At 42.1% G+C, this 27,836-nt stretch overlaps 1 long non-coding RNA gene across 3 annotated transcripts in view; it reads right to left on the bottom strand.

The window, feature by feature from the left end:
* The window catches only part of LOC102472034 (uncharacterized), a 42,587-nt gene that overhangs the window by 12,159 nt on the left and 2,592 nt on the right, over positions 1–27,836 (bottom strand). For 2 of the 3 annotated variants that reach the window (XR_003550871.1, XR_335798.3), the window contains exon 2: positions 1,683–1,814. This is a non-coding gene — a long non-coding RNA (uncharacterized LOC102472034). Of the gene's footprint in view, positions 1–339; positions 518–1,682; positions 1,815–27,836 lie in introns of those variants that run through there. The other variant, XR_003550870.1, reaches the window with a different exon arrangement.

Genomic DNA, 27,836 nt, shown 5'->3' with positions numbered 1-27,836 from the left:
TAAAAAAGAGAGAGAAGGAATAAGAAAAGATAGAAATTGTCCAGACAATTTTTTCTCAAATTTATTTTTGTTAGCTTTTTATAAGGAGTTAATTTTACCACCATTTTTTAAAATAAATTTTAATACTAATTAATTTAGCAACCTTATTTTTTTAAAAAATGAGATACAGATTTTCTAATTTAGCACGCAAAAAGACTGATTTAGAAATATTACTACTGAACTCAAATCAGGTTCGCTCCCACAAGCACTATAAAACCAAACCATAGGCACATGGTGTGATGAAGGAAAGTACAGCTTTATTGCAAAGCACAAACCCACATGCATTTTTAAGGGCAAAATTAGGGACAGAGGTCCCAGCTGTATGATCAGTTCAGTGATTGGTTGAAGAGGGCGTGATCATCTTATGGGCATTCTTCATTGGTGAGGCCTTGGATAATCAAATTTCTCTTCAGGTTTCTGGAGCCATTCAGCCTGGAGTCTTTGAGCTCACAACCAGCAGTTTCCGGCCTACGAACATCTTACATATTGAAATGAAAGTCTTATCCTTCCTTAAAGTGAGAGTTTAGAGGTCAAATGGCCCTCAATCATGGTTCCTGTTGGTCATTATCATAACCAAAGTCTGAAGACTTACTCCTTACTCTGGGCCATTACAACGTTGTATATGGACCTTGTATTTCAAGAACCTTAGAAAATACATTAAGGGGTCCTTGCTTGAAGCTTCTGCCTGAGAAAATTCTAACCAAGATCACCTTTCATAATTCTTCCCATTTATCTAAATACCTGCAGGTCAAGGTGCCATAGATGTCATACATGAAGCTAGCTGTGGTACCCAAAAGGAGTCGTCCTCTTTGCTCTTTTTAAACTGTAGATGTCTTATTTCCCGTGTTTTGCCTTTTTTCTTTTTAAAATCCATTTTTAAAAGGAGAAACTGGCCTGTGGAAATCTAAGGATTTTAATGTGGTGGACCAGGGTGCAACCTTTTTTTTAGCATCTCTTCACTAAATGTCACTCTTGTGTTGAGATCACTCATCTTACATGTCTCAGTTCACTTCAAGAATTTAGCACCCTGGAAGGGGGCCCAAAACGCTTGAGTGGTCAGCTCTTATTCTGCTGTATGGACCTGTTATTAATCATTGTGCTTGGGATTCCCTATACGGCTGCTACTAGTCCTAAGAGGAGAAAATCTACCCCTCCAGACACTCCCCTATGAATCTCAGTAGCCTGGGGTGGCCTGGGGTGCCTACCAGCAGGGAGGAGCAAGTACCCTTTATCTTCAGAGCTGAGAGACTATTTCTCATTTGCCTATAAATAAGACAGTTCTGTTTCTCCAGTGCAAATGCATAGCAGTCAATTGAAGCAGTTTTCAAAGGCAAGGGAGGAACATCCTTCAGAATGCACTTTTTTTCCTGTTTGTTTTTTTTTTTTTTTAAATAATTAGTGCACTTTCATACATTTGGTTTTCCTAACTACCCACTCAGAGGGGAACAAAACACTACACCTAGATCGGAGAGAGCAAACCACTACCCTTCACTCAGAGGGGAGCAAACCCCTATCCCTCGCTCAGAGGGGACCAAACCTGGGTTACCCAAAACAGACAAACAAAAGACAAACGAGCAAAACCAGCTTAGAAATATACCACACTAGCTACCATATTATGGGAGGTCCAGGGCCAGAAGACTTACCGAATCTCCCCCAGGAGAGGCTTGGAGTCGGAGAGGGCACATGTACCAGGTTCAAAGCGACCCCTCAGAAGATCTCAGGTTCATCTCTGGTCCCTTCATGGTCATCATATTGTCAATGGAAAATAATCAACTCTAAAAAATTAATAATTGGGACCAGCAGTTAGAGTAATGGCTATGTCGCTGAACTCCCATGTAGTTGACTGCGGCTCAAGTCCTGGACCCAGTGGCTTAAACTTACGCTGGGCACGTGTGTGTGCGTGCCCAAGATCCTAAGAGGAGAAAGGAGGAGAAGGGATTGTGGGCATGGCCATCCTCCCTGGGGGGTGATTTCTCGCTTTCTGTCTTTCTGTCTCTCTCTTTCTGGTGAGCGCACATGCCCTATAGCAAAAACCTCTTAAAAAATTAATAATTAATGAAGTTTATTTCTAAGCAGAGTGAGTTTCCTAGGCCTGGAGAGAAGGCAGAACATGCCTTTTTTTGGGGTAATCAAGTACAGGGGTTCCTTTTATTGGATTTTGAAAGTAAGAGACAGAGTTTGGAATTTAGTGAAGTTTTCCATTGGTCTGACCCAAAAAGGCAGGACATGTGGAAGTGGGACTTGTAGGTTAAAGGTGGGTTTTACAACTTTTAGGGTGGTGATTACAGGTTGCTGAGATCAGAAAGGAATGTACTTTAACAGAGATAAGGAGGCTTAATATACATCACAAGATACTCCAATACTGTGCCAAGGGCAGTTTGTGGGAAGAATCTTGTTACTAATGGGCCAGAATGGTCTGTCAGCATCTGTGGGTGTGACTCCCCCAGGCCCTCTGGAAAAACAGTGAAAAGCAATCAGACTTCTGTCCACACTTTTATATTACTGGGTTGTCAGGAAAGTCATGATACATTTTTGCATAGAAAAACATACCAAAAAAAAGTCATCACTTTCCTGAGAACCCAATACATTAAAAAGAAAGTTTAGACCTCACCATGGTAGCATGTACCTGTAATACCAGCTACTCAGGAGGCTGAAGTAGAATGATCATGACATAGTAAGTCTTTGTCTAAATTAAATAAATGTTAACATTTTCTTAAACATTCAGCTTTGTTGTTTGTTTTAGAGAGATTTTCTTTCTATAGGGAACATGCACTTGCCAGAGAGACAGAAAGAGTGAGAAACAACCCCTGGGGGGATGTCTATAGATTTTGGGTACTCACACACACTTGCCTGGTGCAAGTTTTAAGCCACCAGGTCTGGGATTCAAGCCATGGTCAACTACATGAGAGTCCAGTGACATAACCATGACACCATCTGCTGGCCCCCCAAATTCAGTTTTTGCTGGATTATTTTATAATCTTTAAATTAACAACAACAACAAAAAAGCCAATTGTAGGTCTAGCATTAAATTTACATGTGTTGAATACTTTTACAAATAACTCACCTGAATTGGTGATCAGATGATAAGGTATTTTCCAGGAAATCCTAAGCATGTTCATGCACAATGACAAACAAATCTAACTTAAGACTCTTTAGAAATGGACAGATTTTTTTTGGACATTGATTGCAAAACTCATTCTTAGTTCCAAAACACTAAACAAAACATTCACCAAGCATTCTAGAATCAAGGAAATACAGAGTATAGTAGAAAATGTCTCTAGGTTTATCACCCAACTATTTGCCATAATTTCTTTCAGGAAAAACAGAAATTACACAGAAACCTCTGCTCTAAAACCTCTGGAATAACAAAAATGAGGGTCTGGCAGGTGGCGTGGTGGTAAGGTGCTGGACTCCCACATGGCCAACCACAGTTCAAGTCTTGGACCTGGCAGCTCACTCTCTCACTTTCTCTCTTTCTCTCTCTTCAATTGGCCAGCCAGGCATCTGTGAAATGGAGAATGGAAGAACAAAGGGGTCTGTACCACATGCCATCCTGCCTCACAGATCAAGCAGTGTTTTCTCTGTCTCCATAATCCAGAGGATGGACAGTGTGAATTTTTAACAGTATGCTCAAGTGTATATGACTAGGCCAAACTAGGAGGAATGAACAGAAAGTTCTTCCCTAACACTCGACTAACAGGGTCAGCCCTTTTACCATACTCTATCTAACTGCCCTCCTGGTCCATCTTCTGCCTAGCCAAAAAAAGCTTTGTGGAGAACCTTTTTGTTGGTTCAGCCCAACAGCCAGCCCTGCATCATTTTGTGTGCAAATAACCCTCATGTTGCTGGAACCGGCTTTATATGTGTGCACATGGGCCAGAAGTGCCTCAGAATTTATGTCTCCAGTCTTTAGCCTTTGGTTAATGACTCTTAGGTACAATGCTCCCAAAAAGCACATATTATATCCTGAGTTATTACGGACACCCTCTATTGCTTAGTCACCCCTAGAATCCTTGTCATATTCTGCCTTACTGTCTCAGGTATTTATACATGGAAAAGTTTCATCTTAATCCACCTGTTTTAGGTGTCTAAGAATTGATTTTCTTTGTATCAATTTAAATCCATCTCAAGTCACTGTTTCTCTGAGCTGGTGAGACATTCAATCTCAATCTTTATTTGACTCCCCTTACCTCCCTGGCTTACACCAGAATCTAGAAGTATCTTTATCAAAAAATAGGAGAGGGGTTTCTACTCTGTCGTCTACCTTGGTCCTTCTGCTGTTCTCACTGCCCAGCCTTTCTGTTCCCATGCTAAGTTGGGCTGGGGGAGTGCTGGTGAGGCAGCTCTGCCTCAGCTCTAAGTCCTGGGCCCTAGGATGGAGCATCCCTAAGACACCGTGCAGCTGTCCTCTTTGAGGTATTACCCATCATTACCCATGGCCCGACCAAGCTCCATCCTCTTCACAGTGCTCCTGAATTGCTACTTATTCTTGACCCTTAAAGGTACCCCTTTATTCTTCCTTATTTTCTTCTTATTCTAGGGCGCCTTGCATAATTTTAACAATAAGCCAGGGAGGAGAAGGGATTGCGGCGTGACCATCCCCCCTGGGGGGTGATTTCTCGCTTTCTGTCTCTCTGTCTCTCTCTGTCTTTCTGGCAAGCGCACACACCCTGTAACAATGAGCCAGGGTAGGATGGTGAGTCCATAGTAATTAACATTGTAATAAAGTACCCTGCCACTAATGCTTATGTTATCATTTCTTCCCACCAAAAATTTCCCTTCATTCCCCTCCACCCCCGCCATCCTCCATTAATACCAGCCAAGGAGTTCCACAGGGAGGGACCTATTTATTACTCATTTTATATCCTATAAAATATCTAACATGGTGAGTCTCGGTCACTGCACTTGAGAGAACAAATCCTTCCCAGCACTCCCTCTGAGTTTTTATTGATGTGTAAAATTGTTATTTGTGCTACAACTGTGTGTAAATATTGTCACAACGCCTGAGACGTGAGACGAAGCCGGTCAGGCAGTTGGATGTAGGACAGCTTTGTTGCAACTAAGGTTAGTGTGTTATCACATCAGCACCACAGAGAGGTTGCAAGAACTCTACCTCTAAGAGAGCGCAGCCAAGCCAAACCCAGCTCTGCCCTAACAGCAATCATCCCAAAGAGCAGCCCGTGGGTGACCGGAATGCTTTTATTGACTGTACGGTGGCAACTGGATTGTACTCATCGCTGGCCTAATTAGTGTCACTCTCATTCATTAGCTCACAACATCTCTCAAAAAGAGTAGTCACTGAAGTGTACCACCAAGGCCAAGACCATAAAATGGCCACTCCACTTATTCTCACCTTCTTCCTAACTAAAAAATTTTCAATATTTAGTCGTACAACAAAACTACATTGCCCAGACTGTCTTGCAGCTGTGTGTACCAGCGTTGAATCAGCCCAGGGCTAACAAGAGTGCCTATCCATGGCTACGCCTGGCTTGAAGACGTGGGGAGGAAGGATTCCTGAACTCACAGAGTAAGCAATGGCTATCCCAGGCAGCTGTTTGAGAGCCATGAGTTTCGTTAGCTTGGGATCCCAGAAGCTAATCTTGAGGCTAAGATCTGAGTACTGAGTAGTTAGTTTGGGTGGCATTCTCAGGTGGCACTGGAAGAGACGTAAGGAAGGGCAGAGGGCAGGGAAGCAGGCCAAGAGTGCCTAAATCAGCAGATCACCACCGAGCATGGAAGGGGCTCAGTCTTGACAGGCATGTCTGGGCAATGTTGGAGTACACAGCTCAGAGCTGTTCCAACTTGGGGGGCCTAAAGAGGAAGTATTTATCCACCGATTGCCATACGCTGTTGGTGTCACCTGAAGACTGCAGCTGTCCAGCACCATGGCCAGGCCGACATGTATCAGGGCCAGAGAAAAACCTGAGGCACAGGGTGTTTTCAAAAGAAGGAGCCATTGTCATGCTAAGGAACAAGGGCTGACAGAACGTGAGAGGGGAACCCACAGGGTCTACGACATCTTCATTTAAAGAGACCAGCCACTGCCACCCCCTGGCCCAGGAGGGAAAGCACTGAAGTTCACACCAGATCTCACTCTCCTCTGCCCACAGCTCCTGCGGAACTAACCAGTGGCCCTTGATGCAGTGCACTCTGGCTGGCCTTCCAGGACACAGGGCAGGGTGGAGAAGGCTGGAGAGTGAACAGAGAATATCCAGCGCATCTGCCTCAGGCACTCCAAGTTCCAGGATTTCAAATCTCAGACAGCACTGTTTGACTATGAAAATATTATGAAATGTTTATATATTAGCTAAAACAAATGAAACTGGATAAGTTCTTAGGAAAGTTACCTAAGAGTCTAAACAGTTGAAAGAGAAATCCTAAATGAGGGGAGACCTGATTTTCATTTGGGGCTCTAATAACTATTACCTATTTTCCTATGATAAACGCCAAAGCAACGTGAAATGTTCTGTAATTACGAAGAGTATGCAACTGTGAAGTGTCAATGCCTTCATTGTTCTAGACCAATAAGAAGTCAACTTTTTAAAAAAACCATTCAGGAAAGGGGCCAGTAGGTGGCCTAAAGTGGTTAAGGCACTGGACTCCCACATGGCTGACTGTGGTTCAAGTCCCAGACCTGGCAACTTGCTTTCTCACATTCTCATTTTCTCTCTCTCTCTCTCTCGCTCTTGTTCTCTGGTGAGCATATATGCCCTATGGCAAATTTTAAAAATAATAATCATGATAATAAATAAAATTAAATAATTTTTTTATTCCAGAAAAAATACTATTTTGTTTAATTGTGTTTTTCAATGAGAAATATGCTTATATAAATATTTATCAACACATATTTTTAAATGACTATAAATAAATAACATGTTTTTGTTTATAATTATTTTCTTATAACTAATATCCCTTCCCAAAAAATTCTACATATAAATTGTATATCAGTTTCTAATAAAGCTGTTTTCTCCCCTCTAGTTATTTTCATTTATTTTCCAGTGTGTTTTACTCTTGTCTCCTCTTTTGTCCTTATTTAACAACTCTGATGATTTACTAAATGTGCCCAGATTACAATTCTTTGTCCTTTCTCTATTTACTTCCCTTAGAATGTGGAAATATAAGCCAAATGGTAAAAGTACCATTTGATTACAGTAAGAATAGTGGACAGAACATCTTCTGTGTGCAATAACGAAAAGCAGTAAATTAATAAAATTACTACTTTTCCTAAGTGGAGATTAAGATGTTTCTGCCTTGTTAAAAATCAGGAATCAGGGCATCAGTAACCCAGTAAAATTCTTGAAGCCAAAGGCATTATTTCCTTTAGGACTATCACACTGTGCTGCCTTAGGACCTCACTCCCTGTGGTCACCCATTTGGCCTAAAGGGTTCCAAAATGGGCTTGGGGGAAGGGAAATTGTTTTTAAATGTACCACCCACCAGGAAAATAAGCATTTGTCATTTCTTGCACAAAGTAACTAGTTAGCAGAAGGTGGAGATTTAAAGTCATTAAGAAAACAAACAAGAAGTTTCATTAAGAGTGAACAGAAAAAAATGCCATTCTCAGAGCTGGCTCTATTGTTTCAGGTCTTCCTAATGGGTGTGAGCAGGAAGATTTAAAAATTTAGGGAAGGAAAGGGTTTTGCCCTTTTCCTTAAATCAAGTCTACTCTATTTTAATCAGCTTTCTAGTTGTTATCTCTTTGCTACACATCAGTAACACTGCAACACCCCATTAACACACCATTGAAAGGAAACGGATATTACCCTCCTGAACTCCAAGAAGCATAGCAGATACAGCAACTCAGGACTGCCCACTCTAGGAAGGAGAGTTCTGCAGAGACCTTCCTCTCAATAAGGTTACAGAAAAAAATTTTTTTAAATAAATAGTTATTGCATTTTATTTATTATTATTTAATCTGACCAGAGAGAGAAAGGGAAAGTGAGAAAGCAAGTCACCAGGTTCAGAACTCAAGCCATGGTCAGCCACGTGGGAGTCCGAAGCCTCAACCACCATGCCACTTGCTGGCCCCAAAAGGAAAACTACTTCTTAAACCTCTCTGGAAAGTGATAAGCCCTTCTCCATATAGGTAATTTCCATGGTCCATGCTGTGTTTTTCTGAACATAACTGGTAGAAGTTCCATTTTAAATGCTAAGATATCTAATGTGTTTAAAAAGAGGGAAAGAAAAAGGGCTGGTCTCCTAGTGCAGAGTTAAGCCCTATGCATAGGGATCTGGATCCCACATGGCCAACCATGGTTTGAATCCTGACTCTGCAGCTTGAAAAATATGCTGGGCATCTGAGTACACGTTCCCAAAATCCCGATGGAGAAATGGAGGAAAAAGATTGCAGCAAGACCATGCCCCATTGCAAGTGGTGCTTTCTCTCTCTCTGTAGTAAGCACATGTTCCCATTGACAATAAAAATATTAAACTAAAAAACAAAATTAAAAAAAAACCCTGGGGGTCAGCAGGTGGCATAGTGGTTAAGGATGCTGGACTCCCACATAGCTGACTGCAGTTCGAGTCCCAGACCTGGCAGTTTGCTTTCTCACTTTCCCAGTCTCTCTCTCTCTCTTCTCTCTCTCACTCTTGCTCTTGCTCTCGCTCTGTCCCTCTCTGATCAAATTTAAATAAATTAATTATTAAAATTAAATAATTCTTAAAATTTTTTAAAGACTCAAAAAGAGAGAAGAATTGAGAAGCCAAATAATATAAAATATATTCAATAGTTAACTACCATCAATAAGCTATTATTTGTATATTCCCAGACTTTCTAAAGATTACTCCAACTTGCAATACCTAAAACTAAAATAAATTTGCCTTTTGGATAAAAAAATACTCAGATAATTTAATTTGCACAGAATATTCATGTGATTACTCTACAGTTTATACAACTGCCACTCCAAACAGAAAATCTCTGAATTGGTTGGGTTGTGGCATTAGACTGCTAGGCATAACCATATAGGTAAATGATGTTATTTCAGCATCAGCTGCTAAGAGAATCTCTATCAAAATAAAAATACCTCTACAATTTGTCTGCAGAAGTCTTATATATTTTTTCTTTTATAAACATTCATTTATTTATTTATCTAACTATTTGTTGTGATTTTCAAGCCACCAGGTCTGGGACTTGAACCAGGGTCAGTCATATGGAAATCCAGCACCTTAACCACCATGCCACCTGCTGGTTCACTTACGCTTTTGTTTAGGTGTGGACAAATTCTCTCACTTTACTATTAATTATAAATAGCAGTGAAGAAAGTAACAACAGATACCATTTCTCAGTGAAAATAATAATAAACTACATGTGCTTAAATGAATTATAAATATTTACACTCATATAAATTACAAATATTGATCTGACTGGTAAATGGGAAGAGAGGAGATAAAGAGATTGTACTTTCCTCATACACATTTTGAATTCTTCTTTTTTGGGGGGAGAGGTTTTTGCTATAGGGCATGTGCGCTCGCCAGAAAGACAGAGAGAGACAGAGAGACAGAAAGCAAGAAGTCACCCCCCAGGATGGCCACGCGGCAATCCCTTCTCCTCTATTCTCCTCTCGGGATCTTGGGCACGCACGCACACGTGCCCGGCGTGAGTTTAAGTCACTGGGTCCGGGACTCAAACTGCAGTCGGCTACATGGGAGTTCGGCAACATGGCCATTACACTAACTGCTGGTCCTGACATTTTGAATTCTTCTTATAATTGATCAATGAATGAGAGTTCTTTCCACAAAGAAACAGGTACTTTTTAATCTTTATGATATTTTTGTTTATTTGTTTACCAGAAAGAGGGACAGGAGTTGGGGAAGAAATACCTCCCAAAGGGGCATGGTAACACCACAGTTCCTTCTCCATTTCTCTACCCTGTCAGAATTTTGGGCATGAGCACACATATGCCCAGAGTGTTTTCAAGCTGTTGGGAACAGGAATCAAAACTTTGTCAGTCATATAGGATCTGGCCCCATTTACCACTGGGCTATGAAACTGGCCCTAAATCTTTATGATTATAAAATATGAGAAGTGGGGCCAGTAAGTGGCATGGTGCTTGGGTACAGGACTTCCACGTGGCTGACCGTGTGGTTTAAGTCCTAGACCCAGAGACCTGAAAATCATGCTGGGCGTGTTTGTGTGTTTGTGCCCAAAACCCAGCGAGAAGAATGGAAAAGAAGGGATTGCAGTGTGACCATCCCCAGGTGGGCGTGATTTCTCACTTTCCCTCTCACTGACTCTCTCCAGCAAGTGCACACACCCTATGGCAGGGATCTAATAAATAAATAAAGTATGAAATGTATATAAGTTATCCAACAAGAATTTCTACACAACTAGCAAATAGGGGGTAGAGACCTTGAGGTCATTTCTAGACTGAATTTTTACCATCATTCTGTAATGGAGAAGAAATTTCTTTTCTCTTCTTTTCTTTTCTTTTCTTTTCTTTTCTTTTCTTTTCTTTTCTTTTCTTTTCTTTAATAGGGCATATACACTTGCCAGAAAGACAGAAAACAAGAAATCACCATCCAGGGGCATGGCCATGCTGCAATCCCTTCTCTATTCTCCTCTCAGGATTTTGGGCATGCATGGACATGTGCCCAGTGTGTTTCAAGCCTCCAAGTCCAGGGCACGAACCAAGGTCTTCCATGTGGGAGTCCAGCAATGTAACCACTGCTGGCTGGTCTCAATGGAGAAGAAATTTCTGGAGAAGAAATACAAATGGAGGCTTTATGCTTTGGAGACTGTCTAGGTTTGCTAACACAAGAATTGCTCTCGATTAAATGAGTCATTAGGCCACAACCTAGTGATTAAGGGCAGCCAGATTCCATATGGCCTAGAATATGGTTTGAGTCTAGCACACAGTGGCTTGAGAAATATGCTGGGCACGTGCGCATGCCTGCCCCAAATCCCAAAGGCACAGACAGATGGAGAAGGGATTGTGGCATGACAATTCTCCACTGGGGAGTGCTTTTCCCTCTCCTCCTTTTCTCTTCATCTCTCTCTCTCTCTCTTTGGCAAGAGCACATGCCCTTGAGTGCATGTGTGCACACATGCGCGCGCACACACACACACACGCACACACATACACACACAGTCTCTCCTTTCTTCTTCCTCAAATAAATTTTAAAAAGTCAATGTACCAAAAAGTATAACTCATTGGGAAACACTATAAATACCAAATGTGATCCCATCTCCAAATATCGGAGCTGCATGTTTTGCCCAAGCAAATCTTGCAGTCTGACTGCACTGCTCCGGCTAAGCACTGTCTGAGACAAACTGACATCTCATCAACTTTGGAACCTGAGCAGGACTGTAATGTACCAGAGAGACTCTGTTGAAGGGACTTCATGTTCTTGGAACCTGCTTGGATTATAAACTCTGAACTAGTAGTGAGCCAGGGACCAGACAGTTACATAAAGCCCAAAAAGTTGTGCTCCCAGACAAGACGCACCACCTTCAAAGCCAAATGACAGCTTCCTTCCGTAGGCCTGTACTTTAGGAGGCCCTGTAAATCAGAAATCCACGAACGATGAACCTGGTTAAAATCACCATGTCTGATGGGCATCTCTGTTACTTAGCATGCAGTGCTCAGTGACAGTGGCAATTACAAACCGAGAGAATCTAAAACAGTGAGGGCCCAGCAGGTGGTGGGTTGGCTAAGGCCCTGAACTCCCAGGTGGCCAACCACATTTCAAGCCCTGGACTCAGCAGCTTGATAATCACACTGGGTGCATGTGTGTGCATACCCAAAATCCTGAAAGGAGGTTGGAGGAGAAGGGATTACCAGCCCCCTTGGGAAATGATTACTCACTTTCTCTCTCTCTGTCTTTCTCTGGTGAGCACATGCACCCTATGGCTAAAACACTGGGGGGAAAAAGTGAAATCTGAACTAGATAACCCCCAAAAAATACATACCAATAGTTAATTTTTTTAAATTAAAGTCAAAGAAAATATCTTGAAAGTAGAGAAACAGGGGTCCAGCAGGTGGCATGGTGGTTGGGGTGCTGAACTCCCACATAGCCAGCTGCAGTTCAAGTCCTGGACCTGGTGGCATGGTTTCTCACTTTCCCTCTGTCTCTCTCTGGTGAGCACACATACTAAACAGAAAACTTTAAAAATAATTATAATATGGCCTGGCAGGGGCACAGTGTTTGAGGAGCTGGATTCCCACATGACTGACCATGGCTTGAGTCCTGGATCTGGCGACTTGCTTCCTGGTTTTCTTTTTCTTTTTCTTTTTTTTTGAGAGGGTTTTTGCTATAGTGTGCGTGCGCTCACCAGAAAGACAGAGACAGACAGTGAGAAATCACCCCCCCGGGGGATGGCCATGCCACAATCCCTTCTCCTCCATCCTCCTCTCAGGATCTTGGGCACGCATGCACACGCGCCCAGCGTGAGTGCGCCCAGTGTGAGTTTAAGCTACCGGATCCGGAACTCGAACTGTGGTCCACTACATGGGAGTCCAGCAACATAGCCATAACGTTAACTGCTGGTCCCATTGCTTTCTCATTTTCTCTCTCTCTCTCTGTTCAATTTAAAAATAGTAATGAATAAAATAAAATATTTTTTAAAATATTTTTTAAATAATACATATATATTATTTATATTATATCATATATATAAAGAAAGTAGAGAAACAAGATGTTTCCTATGGTGGAAAGGAATTCACATTATAGGAGAGTTCTCAACAGAAACCACAGAGGTCAGAAGGAAGTGAGACAACGTTCTTCAACTGCTAAAAGAAGTATCAACACAGAGTTCTATATTGTGGGAAGATAATCTTCACAAATGAAGAAAAGATGAAGGTATTCTCAGATGAAAGAAAGCTTCTTTTTTTTTTTTTTTTTTTAAAGGGTTTTTTGCTATAGGGTGCGTGCGCTCACCAGAAAGACAGAGGGGACAGAAAGCGAGAAATCACCCCCCATGGGGGATGGCCACGCCACAATCCCTTCTCCTCTGTTCTCCTCTCGGGATCTTGGACACGCATGCACACACGCCCAGTATGAATTTAAGCCACCGGGTCCAGGACTCGAATCGTGGTCGACTACATGAGAGTTCAGCGACATAGTCATTACGCTAACTGCTGGTCCCGAAACAAAGCATTTAGCACCAGTAGACATATTCCAAAAGAATGGTCACAGGATTTCTCTAAACAGAAATGAAACTTTCAATAAGGATGTTTGGGACATCAGGAAAGAAGGAAGAATATAGTAAAAATGTAAATAAATACAACAGGTTTTCCTTCTTGATTTTCTAAATTATATTTGACAAATAAAGCAAAAGTTATGATACTTTTTGTTATAGTTCTAAGTACACATAGAGCATATATTTAAGAAAATTATAGGAGCCAGCAGGTGGTATGGTGGTTAAAGTGCTGGACTCACATGGCTAACCATGGTTCAAGTCCCGGATCTGGTAACTTGCTCTCTCAGTTCCCATATCTCTCTCTGGTCAAATTTTAAAATAATAATAAATAAAATTAAGTAAATATTTTTAAAAAAGAAAATGATAAATGTGGGAGGCTAAAGGGACATGAAGGGGGTAAGGATTTCGATTATCAAACACAACCATTTCAGGGGCCAGCAGGTGGCGTAGTACATGTGGACTCCCACATGGTCAACTACAGTTCCAGTCCCAGACTTGGCAGCTTGAAACTCACACCACATGCATGTGTGTGCGTGCCCAAAATCCTGAGAGGAGAAAGGAGGAGAAGGGATTGCAGCATGGCCATCCCCCCAGGGAGTGATTTTTCACTTTGTATCTCTCTGTCTCTCTGGTGAATATGTTCACCTTAAGGCAAAAATTGCTCAAAAAATAAATAAATACAGGCCAGCAGGTGGCATGGTAGTTAAGGGCACTGGACTCCTACATGGCCAACCATGGTTCAAGTCCCAGACCTGGTGACTTGTTTTCTCACTCTCCTCGCTCTGTCCCTCCCCGGTCAAATTAAAAATAAACAAAGAATCAAACAACCATTTCAGAGCACTGGAAATTGAGCAAAGGCAAACAAATTGAAAAGCAGTTCTTTTTTATTTTAATCAAGTTTTTGCCATAGGGCAAGTGTGCTTCCGAGAGACAGAGAGACAGTGAGAGGGAAAGTAAGAAATCACTCCCAGGTGACATGGCCACATCACAATCCCTTCTCTTCCATCCTCCTCTTGGGATTCTGGGCATGCATACACACCGAGCATGGCTTTTGAGCCATCAGATTTGGGACCTGAACTGTGGTCAGCCTGGTGGGAGTCCAGTGCCTTAACCACCATTACACCTGCTGGCCCCAACATTTCTTCTTTTTTAAAAAAGATTACTTCTTATATGAGAGTAAGAGGCAAAGAGAGAGAAACAGAGAGAGAATGGGAGAAAGACAGAAAGGAGTCCTCTCAACAGAGCCTCACACCGCAATCCTCCACACCCACCTACCCAGGCCTGCCCAGCCAGCCAGAGCCATGGGTGTGCACACCCAGTACTTACAGGTCTGCCGGGGCACAGGCACACCGTACCAGCACACACAGGTCTGCCGGGGCACAGGCACGCCATACCAGCACACACAGGTCTGCCGGGGCACAGGCACACCGTACCAGCACACACAGGTCTGCCGGGGCACAGGCACGCCGTACTGGCACGTACAGGACCATATGGATCCAGCATCCTTGAGTAGTGCATTACTGCTGCACCACCAAGCCAGCAGGAAAAACATTTATTTCTGAAATATATCCAGAACGTCAGATAACAACAAGGGCGAACCATGACCTCTTGCCTGAGATGCCTGGCATTTCCTTCTGCACCAACCGACACATAGCTTGGTAAGAATGGTAGTTCTGCCAGGCTGCGGTAGGGCATGGAAGTCTCCAGTTTTCCTGCCAGAGATGGCAGGCTCGATTCAAAGTAGAGGAGAAAGGAGGAGAAAAAGAGTTCTGCCAGAACGCAGCATACTTGGTCGGACATGAATGCGCTGGACACGGGATGTTAAAACTCAGTTGTTTAGCTGCAGTTGTGATAAGAGGTAAACTAGTCAGAAATTTCATGGGGCTATTTGAGCAGATGAGAGTTATCTACACCCCTCTGCCTGATTGTGAAACTATGACCAGGTTGTAGAGAGCCATGTGAGCCTAGCAAAAAGTGAAACACAGAGACTTGAGAACTGCCTGCAACTCTGGAAGCTTTCCCTAACTCATACACAGAGATCGGCAAAGGGTAGAAGGCTTATGGAATCAAGGTTTTTTTGTTTTTAGAGAGAGATTATTGATACAGGGCATGTGCGCTCGCTGGAGAGACAATGAGACAGAAAGCGAGAAATCACCCCCGAGGGAGATGGCCACACTGCAATTCTTTTTCCTCCATTCTCCTTTAGGGATTTTGAGCATGCATGCACACACACCTGGTGTGAGTTTGAAGTCGCTGGGTCTGGGACTTGAACCGTGGTTACCTATGTGGGAGTCCAGCGACGTAACCATTACGCCATCCGCTGGTCCCTGGAATCAAAGTTTGTAAACAACCTCTGCCTAAAGCATCGGCTGGTCACTAAACTAAAGCAGACATGAGTAAACATCCAGGAAGTCAGGTTAAAAAAATAAGAATAAACAAATGAGCAGAGGGACCAGCAGATGGCATAATGGTAATGTCACTGGACTCCGACATGGCTGACCGCAGCTTGAGTCCCGGACCAACTGGCTTGAAACTCATCCCCAAAATCCTGAGAGGAAAATGGAGAAGGGACTGCAGCATGGTCATCGTCCCTGGGGGACGATTTCTCACTTTCTGTCTCTCTGTCTCTCTGTGGCAAGTACATGCACCCTATAGCAAAAATCTCTCTGAAAAAAAAAAAAAAATTCAGCAGCAATAACTGTGAGAGCAGTCTTCAGTATAATCCCAGGCAAAATGCTAGAAAACAAACAACCTTCCGAAAAATAAAACAGATTCCAGAGTTGCAATGATATGTTGCCTTCTATGTCCAATATTCAATTAAAAATCATTAGAGGGGCTGACAGGTGGCATGGTAGTTGTGGGCACTGGACTCCCACGTGGCCAACTGCGTTTCGAGTCCCAGACCAGGCAGCTTTCTCATTTCCTCTCTCCCTTGTTGATTAAAATAAATAAATAAGTAAAGTTAATTCTTAAAAAAAAAAAAAAAATCACTAGACATGCAAAGTAATAGGGAAGTATGACCCATACTCAGAGTGAGGAAAAGAAGTGAGTAGAAACTAGAAGGTTTGGAAATAATATGTTCCAAAATTACAGTAAAATATAATAACAATGATTCAACAAATAGGAATTACTACTAGAAGCTATAGCAAACACTGAAATTAAAATTCCAGAGAAGAAAAGCAAAATAACACATATGAAGAGTTTACTAGAGGCCAGCAGATGGCATAGGGGATTGAGGTACTGGACTCCCACATGGCCAACTGCAGTTCAAGCCCCAGACCTAGTGGCTTGAACATCATATTTGTGTGGACATGTGTGCCCAAAATCCTGGGAGGAGAATGGAGAAGGATTGCATGCAATGTGGACATCCTCTCTGCGGGATGATTCTCATTTTCCATCACACTGCCTTTCTCTGTGTCTCTCGGGCGAGCACATACACCCCATGGCAAAAAATTCTTTAAAAAAAGAACAGAAAGAAAATAATTTATGAGATGGGTCTAAAAGCAGATTGAAGGTTATCAGAATAAAAAATCAGTAAAGTTACAAATCATATTAGTAGAAAGTTTACAACCTGAGAAACAAAGAACAGATTGAAGAAAAACAGTTTCAGAGATTTATGAAAAAATGTAAAGTATTTCAACATATATGTAAAGGGAATCCCATTAGGAGGAAAGAAAGAAAAAGGAAAGAACTATTTGAACAAATATGGGCCAAAAATTTCCCAAATTTGATTTAAAAAATATTTTTAAAGAATTATTTTATCTAACTTTATTTATTCTCATTTATTTATTTATTTTAATGAGACCAGAGATGGACAGACTGTGTATGTGTGTGTGTGAGAGAGAGAGAGAGAAAGTGAGAAAGCAAGCCTCCAGGTCCAGGACTCACACCGCAGTTGGTCATGTGGGAGTCCAGTGCCCTTAACCACTACACCACCTGCTGGGCCCCCAAATTTGATTTTTTAAACATTAACCTGTGGGGGGGGCCATCAGCCCATAGCATGTTGGTTAAGGCAGCTGGATCCCATACGGTTAAACATAGTAGTTTGGGTCTCAGACCCAGTTCAGAAACACACTGGGCACATGTGTATGCATGCCCAAAATCTCAAAAGGAGGGAAAAATTGGAAGGGAACTGCAGCGTGACCATTCCCAAGGGAAGTGCCTTCTCACTTTCTCCCTTTCTCTTTCTCTCTTGGCAGCACACACACCCCAGCCCCCACCCCCTCTGTAAAACAAAAAAAAAAAAAAAAAAAACTAAATATATCAGTAATTATACTAAATGTGAATAAAACAGTCAAATACACTTTAAAAAGAAAAAAAAAATCAAAAGACAAAGACTGTACGCCAGGTGCAGTGGTATACACCTGTCATCCTGTTACCACATGGGAAGCTTGGGAGCATTGTTATGACATACTTGGCTCTTTGGGGACCGGCCTATAAGGTTAGAGACCTGCTCTGAGATGCAGAAAGAAGCTGAAAGCACAAGTAGAAAAAGAAACATTTTTTTAAAGAAAAATTAATAATATTTTAACTGAAAAATACACCCCACACCAGAAAGGTGATTGGGTGGGCAACTGTCAGAGAACAATTACACTGGGAATGGGGTTAGGTGTTACTATTTTTTTCGAGAGAGATTTTCACTATAGGGCACATAAGCTTGCTGGAGAGAGAAGAGAGACAGAAAGTAAGAAATTAGCCCCTGGGGGGAATGGTCACTCAGCAATCCCTTCTCCTCCATTCTCCTCTCAGTATTTCCGGCATGCATGCACACACATCTGGCATGAGTTTCAAGCCTCTGGGTTCAGTACTCAAACCATAACTGGCCATGGGGAGTCCAGCACTATAACCATTACGCCACCTGCTGGTCCAAGGGTGTTACTTTTTTTGTGGGGCCTTATGAATATTTAGGAGGGAGGTCTGTCATTGCAGCTGGCTCTTTTGTTTGCTTTCACAGGTTTTTGTTGTCCTGGACTGCTACTTCTAGTCAGATACAGAACTTAGCACCTAATGGGGGAGTCATAAGCATGCCCAGGAGGACTTTAAAGGTAGGAGCACGGTTTACCCATAGCAGTTGATTGCCTCCATTGGAAAGCGGGCTATTAGCCAAACATCTCAGAAAACTCCTGTGTGCATATGAGCAATGGTGGGAGGGAAGAGAGTAACCTTTTCTAGGTCTTTTGAAGGAAAACTTAGGTAATAAAAAAGTGAGACAAGTTTCCTCTTCTTGGTGTCAGAAAGGGAGGAGGGAGTCCAACTGTAAGCCCTGAAAAGCAGCGATGGATGAGGCAGAGGTCTTTCTGTCATTATCTCAGGACTTTCTGCTCTATCTGGCTAACTCCTCATTGCAAGCCCAGCTACCTGAAGGCGGAGGCAGGAGGATCACAAGTTCAGGCCAGTCTTAAAACAGCAGGTGGGAAGCTGCCTCAAAAGAAGAAAAAAAATTAAAAAAAGGAAGGGGACCAGCAGTTGGCGTAATGGCTATGTCACTGGACTCCCATGTAGTTGACCATGGTTCGAGTCCCGGACCCGGTGGCTTAAACTCACGGTGGGCACGTGTGTGTGTGCCCAATATCCCGAGAGGAGAATGGAGAAGGGATTGCAGCGTGGCCATTCCCCCTGGGGGGTGATTTCTCACTTTCTGTCTCTCTGTCTCTCTCTGTCTTGCATGTAAGCACACGCTCCCTATAGCAAAAAACTCTCAAAAAAGAAAAAAGAAAAAAAAAAAAAGAAAGACAAAGGTTGCCACGTTGTTGTATTAAAAAACAAAACAAGATCAAACTACTTGTTGTCTAAACACACTTAGACCCAGTAGGTAATTACGGGTCAGGGATGGTTCCGTGGTGAAGCATAACGCTCTGAGGCCGGTCCCTGGGGAAAGGCCCCAGGTTTGGATCCAAAGACCTCTGAGTACAGAGGGCACATGCACCATGATCCAGGCCGGCTGAAACTGGAGATAGGGCAAGGCCTCAGGACCCTGTCGGAGGTGCTATCTGTCTGTCTGTGTTAGATGGCCCCAGAATGGCCTTTAGGTAATTTTCCATCAGAAAACAAGCAGGTGGTCACAGCGACCTTTGGCCAGAACCCTCCGGCCAGAGCCCTCCCTTCCTGGCAGTGACACCCATAGGTGGGCTGATAAGGTCACAGTGGCAAGTAGGCTATTCAAAGTGCCCCTGCCCCTCCACCCTCCCTGTAATACTTCTCTACTCAGCAGGGGCTGAAGCACCTCTGGGTTCAGACCCAGTGCTCTTCTTCTCAATAAACTTGCCTTTTCCTCTTGAGACGGTACCTCCTGTGTTTTACTCTGAACAGGCTGTCTCTCTGACTCTCTCTTTCTCTCTATTTCTTCCTCATGGAAGAAACTAACCACTTAAAAACCACAACTATGGGGCCAGCAGGTGGCATGGCATGGTGGTTAAGGCACTGGACACCCCCACATAGCCGACCATAGTTTGAGTTCCCTGACCTGGTGGCTTGCTTTCTCACTTTTCCTCTCTCTCTTTCTGGTCAAGTTTAAATAAATGAATGAATAAATCAAATTAAATAAATATTTTTTAAAACCACAAGTATACACATTAGTTGAATATCATGTAAATAATAACCATAAGAGGTGGAATGTCCATATGACCTCAGACAGAATAGACTTTCTGACAAGGAATATCAGTAAATACAAGGAAGGCCCTAACAATAGAAGCGCTATATATCTGGAAAATAGGACAATGATAAACATTCAACACCCAACAACAGAAATCCAGAGTACATGAAGCAAATGCGGACAGAATGGAAAGCATAAATAGACAAAGGGCGTGATTCAGTCATCTGGAATCTCTTGTTGCTTAAGCTACGTTTACAAAAAATAATTATTGTGAAGTTCCAGGAGAAACCAAAAAGACAGAATGAAAATCACCGTATACGTTTTAACTTAAACAAGTTCACAAATTGCATCATTTCAATGTTGACACAAATATAAAAGCGATCACGTCTCTAGATTCCAATGCTATCCTAAGAAATAACTATCCCTAAGTGAAAACTTAATGATTCTTTTCATCTCTTTCCCGTCTTCCTGAGGACAAAAGTCTGACGGATTTTCCTATTCCAAAATTCTTTCCGAAGGGCCTGGGAGAAGTCCTGCCTACAAACATTAACAGGCCCGCTTTGGTCCACTGGTGAAGGACACTGCCTACATCCTGTCCCTGGCGTATACCCTTTAGGAGCCACAGTGAGCTGCTTATCTCTTAAAGTAAAACATAGACATTCATTAGCTCTTCCTTCTGAGACAGAGACTTGGGCTTCTGTTCCCAATCACGAACCTAAGACTTTCCAACTCACCTATAACTTACTGCACCTCCCCTGCCCCTGCTTTCAGATGTCCCCCCTTCCTGGGCCAGGCCCTGTACAAGACTCCTCATGCTGACTGGCAACTCTCCTTCTCAAACCGAATGAAAAGAACCACTGCATCTGAGCACCCTGAGTAACACCTTTTCTTTCTCTGGACCAGTCAGTCAATCCCACACGTAGAATAAACCACATTAATTATCATTTCTGCAGAGTATGGTTATTTCCGTAGACACTCCTTTGAGAATTAAAATGGTAATATATACCCTGAAGGTCATATCCTTGCAATGTATAAGAAAGTACCCTTTTTAATTGTTGCAGAATATATACACACTCATCTTGTTTTAAAGGTTTTTGCCTTGTGGGATGTACACTTGCCAGAGAAAGAGAGACAGAGACAGTGAGAGGGAAGGTGAGAAATCATCTCCTGGGGGAGATGGTCACCCTGCAATCCCTTCTCTTCCATTCTCCTCCCTGAATCTTAGGTATACATACCTGGCACACATACCTGGCATGATTTTCAAGCCATCGGGTCTGGGACTTGAACCACAGTTGGACATGTGGGAGTACAGTGATGAAACCACTAGGCCATCTGCTGGCCCGCTAATCTTTCTGTTAACTATTGTAGTTTTAGAAAGATTGTATATACTAAAACTGAAATAATGTCTGAAGCTTCAGCTTGAAAAATAAAGTGATATATTCCTGGCCTGAAATAAAGTAGCACACAAATAAATAAATGAATGAAAATGTCTGTGCAAAGTTTAAGCAACTGCAAACTAGGCTCAAGATGGGCACTATTTGACATACAAAAATCATCAAGTGTTGGGGCTGGCAAGTGGCGTGGTAGCTAAGGGTGCTGGACTCCCACATGGCCGACTGAGGTTCGAATCCTGTACCTGGTGGCTTGCTTTATTTTTCTCACTCTCTCTCTCTCTCTCTCTGTCCCTCTCTGGTAAAATATAAATAAATAAATAAATAAATAAAGTTAAATTTTAAAAAATCATCAAGTGTTTTAAACTCTTCTTTTTATTTTTCTCCATAACCTAGAACTCAGGGGGAAAAAATGAACTTTCTTACTGTTCAACTGCAAACTAACAGTATATAATGTAATAGATAAAACTTTTACCTGATAGATTAGGGTTTTTTCTTTCATAATTTTTTCATTTAACTTTATTTCTTTATTTATTTATTTATTTATTATTATGTGAACATAGAAAGAGAAAAAGGGAAAGTGAGAAAGCAACTATGTGGGAATCACCGCTTTTAACCACCAACCTCCTGCAGGCCCCACAGATAAGATAAGGGCTTTATTTTTTAAAGAATTATTTTATTTGGGACCGGCAGGAGGTGTGGTGGTTAAGGGGCTGGACGGTCCCACATGGCCAACCATGGTTTGAGTCCTGGACCTGGTGGCTTGCTTTCTAACTTTCTTCTCTCTTTTTCTGTGTGTCTCTCTCTGGTCAAATTAAAATAAATGAATGAATAAATAAAATGAATAAATAAAATAAATAAACTTTATTTATTTACTTTTTTTAAAATTTGACCAGAGAGGGACAAAGTGAGAGAGTGAGAAAGCAAGCCATCAGGTCTGGGACTTGAACTGCAGTCAGCCATGTGGGAGTCCAGCGCCCTTAACCACCATACCACTTGCCAGCCCCCAGGGATTTTCTTTAAAGAAATATTTTATCTAACTTTATTTATTCTTATTTATTTTAATTTGACCAGAGAAGGACAGAGAGATAGAGGAGAGAGAAAGGGAGAGAGCAAGCTGCCAGGTCCAGACTTGAACCACAGTCTGCCACATGGGAGTCCAGCACCCTTGCCCACCATGCCACCTGCCAGCCCCACAAATGAAGGCTTTTAAAATCTACCTTAGGTGTGAGTAAGGGGTAGATAGGAGGGAGTTTCCCCTACTTCCAAAATCCCCAGCAAGATACGTTATCTGTGCCCTTAGACTAGGCAATATCCTCTCGTCGACAGGCCGAAACATTTTTCTTAAATATAATTAATTGAAGAACGTATGTCTATAACCGTGATTTTATTATGATACTCAAAAGGAAAAATAAGTATTTTTTCTTCAGAAAAGGAAAATTCCACATTTGGTTAATATATTTAGAAAATACTCCTACAAATATGCTTGATTATATATGTGTATATATATTAGGTTGTCAGGAAAGTCATGACATATTTTTCTATGCAAAAATATATCATGACTTTCCCAATGACGCAATATAATATATATACATATAAATGCATATATATACACATTTCTTTTTTTTTTTTTTTTGAGAGGTTTTTCACTATAGGGCGCGTGCGCTCGCCAGACAGACAGAGAGAGACATAGAGACAGAAAGCAAGAAATCACCCCCCAGAGGGGATGGCCACGCCGCAATCCCTTCTCCTCCATTCTCCTCTCGGGATCTTGGGTACACACGCACACGCGCCAGGCGTGAGTTTTAAGCCACCGGGTCCGGGACGCGAACCGCGGTCGACTACGTGGGAATCCAGCGACACAGCCATTACACTAACTGCTGGTTCCCTATATACACATTTCTTATTCCTACTCTCCGGAGGTAAGGCCACACAGCAATCCCTTCTCTTCCATTCTCCTCCTGCAATCTTGGGAATGCATACACATATACCCGGCATGATTTTCCAGCCACTGGATCTGAGACTTGAACCACAGTCAGCCATGTGAGAATCCAGCACCTTAATCACTATGCTATCTGCTGGTTCCATATATATATTTTGTTAAATAAGGAAGTGCCTGTAACAGCCTAGACCAAGATCATCATTGTCAGCAAAAGACCTGACTCTCAGGGTTTGGGATATACATATCAATCAGGAGTGAAGGAGGACCAGCAGTTAGCGTAATGGCATGTTGCTGGACTCCCATGTAGTCGACCGCAGTTCACGTCCCAGACCCGGCAGCTTAAACTCATGCCAGGCGTGCGTGTGTGCATGCCCAAGATCCCAAGAGGAGAGTAGAGGAGAAGGGAGCGCAGCGTGGCTATCCCCTCGGGGGGTGATTTTTTCTTTGTGGCGAAGCAAAGGCCCAAAAAACAAAAAAAAAAAAAAAAAAAAAAAACAAAAACAAACAAACCAACTCTCTAAAAAAAAGAGTGAAGGGAACAGATGCTATACAGGCCTCATTATAAAACATTAATTAATTGAACTGTTTTAAAATGAAAATTTATGAAGCCTTACAGAATTAACTTTCATTTATCATTTCATTTAAAAATTAGCTGGGAGGGTAAAATACTCAAATGGAATTTAGTTTTCAGTAGAACCTATAAAAGTTTCTAACAAACCTCTGGTCACTCATAAGGAAATCATATATTAAGTAACGATATTATTGCCAAGCATCAAAAACATGTGATGTCATCAAACTTCATTTCTGAGAATTGAATTGGGGAAAACATAGTATCTTCTTGTTTTCATAATTTAGAGAAAACTTTTTTAGTTTCTGTAATCAAATCCATGTTGATAAGACTTTATATATTTCATATAGCACATTACAAATGGGAAAAAATTGGGAACCAGCAGTTAGCGTAATGGCTATGTCGCTGGACTCCCACGTAGTCAAGCGCGGTTTGCGACCCAGACCCGGTGGCTTAAAACTCACGCAGGGCGCCTGTGCGTGCATGCCCAAGATTCCGAGAGGAGAATGGAGGAGGCGGGCCCCCGCCCCCTTTAATGAAAACCTTTCAAAAAAAAAAAAAAAAAAAAACAAATGGGAAAAAATTAAGCTTAACATTTCTAGACCAATACAGCTGTTAATTTCTTTTTTTTTTTGGAGAAGTTTTTCGCTATAGGGCACGTACGCTCGCCAGACAGACAGAGAAAGACATAGAGAGAGAAAGCAAGAAATCACCCCCCAGGGGGTATGGTCACGCCGCAATCCCTTCTCCTCCATTCTCCTCTCGGGATCTTGGGCACGCACGCACACATGCCCGGCGTGAGTTTTAAGCCACCGGGTCCGGGACGCAAACCGCGGTTGACTACATGGGAGTCCAGCGACATAGCCATTACGCTAACTGCTGGTTCCCTACAGCTGTTAATTTCTGTACAGTGCTTAGCAACACAATAAAATGGGATACCTTTTCCAAAGTATAGCACAGCTAGTTTCTAAAATATCGAACATGTGTGTGTGTTTCTAGTTACAAAGACTAACGAGATCAGTAAATTCTGCATCGTACAGATGCATAGCAGCCCTCCAGGTTCTGCAATCCTCTGGACAGAATTACAGAGACAGGTATGTAGGCACTCCCAAACCTTACATTTTTAGCATATATATTAAGACAAAGTTTTTTAGAATTATTGTTGCTTAACTTTATTTATTATTATTATTATTATTTTCCAGTTTGACCAGAGAGAGCCAGAGAAAGAGAGAGGGAAAGTGAGAAAGCAAGCCACCAGGTCTAGGACTTGGACCACAGTCGGCCATATAGGAGCCCAGTGCCTTTTATGCAAAACCACCATGCCACCTGCTGGTCCCAAGACAAACATTGTTTTGAATGTCTAGAATTCATTATTGTGGTACAGGCCATGCTATGTGTTCACTAGACATCATTTTATTTTCTCCCTAGGCAGAGGGAAAACTTTTGCAGACTTGCCTGCAATTCTGTGAGACGATGTGACTGTACTCTATAACAGATAAAATGTGGATATATTTCCCAGTTCCTAAAACTTCCAAAGAATCCTCACTCCCTCTTGTCATGCATCTTCTAGCCATCACTAAGAGATGTGTAGCTTCGTCCAAGGCCCTGGAGGATCACGAAGTCACTTGATGTAAACAGCCTGAGACACTAAATGACTTCACGGAGCAGAATCACACACTGACCCTCGCTGGACTCTTGTGGTATGTGTAAGGAACCTCACCTGAGATATTGAGGCTTCTCTGCTACAACACACGTTATTCACACTATGACAGTCCGTGTCTGTATCTGCCCCATGTGTTGACGCCAAAAAAAAGTACCGACATGAGTAGTCTCATCTTCTAAGCTTTCTCTGTTCATCACTGCTTCTTTTATTCCACACTTCCTTCTTTGATTTTGTTTTTTAATGAGGCTGAAGGTGCAGACTTGGAAGACATCCTTTAGTTATTCTTTCATATATATATACTTGTGGGTGATAAAACTTGAGTGTGTGTGTTTTAAAATGTGTTTATTTAGCAGCCACACTTGAACGATAGTTTTACTAAGTATAGAATTCTAATCTCGAGGAGTCCCTAGGAGAGCTGAGATCTAGCGATCTCAGATATAAGAACAATGAAGATGTTCTGCTGAGAATTTACCCTGCCTCCATGGACTGAGTGTCTAGACAGATCTAAGCGAAAAGTTGCCAAAATCCGAATACTATTTGGGTCCTCACATTCATCAACTCCCACTGAATCTGCAACACAAAGGGAAAAAAACGCAATGCCAAAGAGTTTGCAGACCACATCCTCCTGTGCACCTCTGATCGCTCAGAATGATCTTCTAGAAATTAGGAAGAAATGAATAACCCATGAGATGACTACAAATCACCACAGGGGCACAAGAAATATGCGAAGCCAAGAAAATACCTCTCCCCCAAAGGAAAAAAATAACTCTTTTTCATCCACAGACAGTACAATGGAACTCATGGAAATGTCTGATAAAGAATTTAGAGTATTCAAAGTGACAAAGCTAACAGAGATGGAAGAGAAGAGAGACAATGAACAACAGAAGAAAAAAGCTGATGAGTTCCAGGAGGTGAGGAATTTCTTGCAAGAGCTGAAAGAGGAAATATACACCATAAAAAAATAATCAAATGGAACTGTTGGATATGGAGGCTATAATACAGGAAGTCAAAACCTCCTTTGAAAGTATTAAAAGCAGACTAGATCATACAGAAAATTGAATCTCAGATGTAGAAGACAGAAATGCAGAACTAGTAAAATCCACCATGAAGACTGAGAAAATAGCCCCCTCCAAAATGAGCATAATATACGAGAAATACTAGGCACCATTAAATATCCAAACATCCGGATAATTGGTATCCCAGAAGGTAAAGAGACTAAGAGGGCATTGACAATCTATCCCAAGAAATCCTGGAAGAAAACTTTCCAAAGACAGAGAGGCACTCAAAGATCCAAACTCAAGAAATACAAAGGATCCTATGTAGGATCAACCCAAGAAGATCTTCTCCAAGACACATTATAGCCAGAACAACCAAAACCACAGACAAAGACAAGATACTCAGACTGGCAAGAGAGAAATGTCAAAGGATATCCTAACAGTGGACCTCTCATCGGAAACAATGTGAGCAAGGAAAGAATGGGAAAATATATTCACAGTGTTGAGTGAAAAACAATTTCAACCAAGAATACTATATCTGGCAAGATTATCCTTCATATGGGAAGAGAAGACAAGAATATTCTCAGATAAACAAAACCTGAAAGAATTAACCAACACCAGACCAGCTCTCCAAGAAGTTCTGAGGGGAGTGCTATCCCAGGAAAACTGAAGTCAGACACACAGAAATAAGAGTTCTAAAACAAGTAAGAAAATGGCCAGCCTAATGGTAGGGAGAAGTCCAGAGTTGCATGTTATTTTCCAGAATTTAAATGGAAAGATCGGACCACAACAGCAGATAAAGTACACAAGTTTCAACTGGTAAAATAGAGTTTTGGCTAAAACATTACTGAGCTTCTATTAACAGCTGGATCCAGTTGCCTGACTGGGTCAGATGGAAACTAGCAGTAAGGCCAGGAGAGGCTTGCGAACCACGAGGCGCTGCACAGCTGAAGCAACGTCGTTGCCTTCCCTCTGAAAGAATGAGCACAGCACTGGGCCTGCCTAACCCCTGCTTCCTTTGCCAACCCTTTCTCAATCCTTTCGCTCATTTCCCCTCTGGTACCCTATCACTTCGCCCTCGGGCCAGGGCATTTCAGCAAAGGTGCCTACATGAACAATTTTTTTTCCCAGGGGCAGTCTGGAACAATTCTTCAGTTACCCCCACGGCATGCACAAACGAATCAGTGTGAAAGGCTGACCTACCCGGCTCTTTCTACAGCCCTTTCTCAGTCGGAACTCAGACAAGCATCTAAGGATCCCTGCTGATACAAATAGCTTCTTTCTGTGTGCACAAAGAGCAACCCCAAGAATGACTTCACTTCTGTATAAGTTTGTCCATTTTCAATCCAATCCCATCTGCCTTCTATTTTTTAAAGGTTGTCATACCTGGTCCATTGAATGCACCCCTTCATGTTTTTTAATATCAGGGTATATTCACAGGTGTGTGTGTATTCATTTAACTTTTCTGTAACTTTTAGAGAGTTGGGAAAGGGGAAGAGAGAGGCTAA

This window comes from Tupaia chinensis, unplaced genomic scaffold (genome assembly GCF_000334495.1).
Source record: "Tupaia chinensis unplaced genomic scaffold, TupChi_1.0 Scaffold000539_1, whole genome shotgun sequence".
NCBI classification, from domain to species: domain Eukaryota; kingdom Metazoa; phylum Chordata; class Mammalia; order Scandentia; family Tupaiidae; genus Tupaia; species Tupaia belangeri.
Note: the sequence above shows the minus strand (reverse complement) of the source record. Positions and strands in the feature narration are given on the sequence as shown.